We start from the raw sequence: 595 nt of genomic DNA, 5'->3' as shown, positions 1-595 counted from the left end.
GTACTTGGAAGTTTTATGGGCGGGGGGGCTTTCAAAACAAATAAATCCTTGGTGGCAAAGAGAAACGTAGCGTGGATTCTCAGCATTTCCTTGTGTTTCCTCAGGTTTCTATAAAATTCATTCAAATATAGTTAAACTTTAAATAGATTCAGGTTTAAAGTAGCACTAGTACTCCATTCATGCTCGCCACAAACACAAAAGGACATGTATGATTTAAGCTGGTTTCTGATCTACAAGCCCAAGGGGAGCAATTCAGGCCCGGAGCCAAAACAAGGCCAAAGATTGTCTGGACGTGGCAGTCGTTTTGAAAGATGTCAGAGACTACCTGAGCTCCAGACCACCTGGGTGTTACCACCCTGCCCCACAGAGCAAGTCCCCTGATTCCAGTTGGCCTCAGTGCAGCCAGCCACTACTGAAATTAGGGAGATGTGGCTTGACTTTATAGCCCCAGTAACCTATCCTTGATTTATTACCCCAAGGCCTGGTAGATGGGGTAAGTATAATTCATAGCATGGGAGAAAAATCTTGGTTTCCAGTTCTGTGAGCTGCACAAATGTGAACAGCGTAGGTTTGTTGAATGCTTTCTAATCTCCTG

Source organism: Astatotilapia calliptera, chromosome 16, assembly GCF_964374335.1.
Source record: "Astatotilapia calliptera chromosome 16, fAstCal68.1, whole genome shotgun sequence".
Lineage (NCBI taxonomy): Eukaryota > Metazoa > Chordata > Actinopteri > Cichliformes > Cichlidae > Astatotilapia > Astatotilapia calliptera.
The sequence above is the reverse complement of the archived record's forward strand: the minus strand, read 5'-3'. Positions refer to the sequence as shown.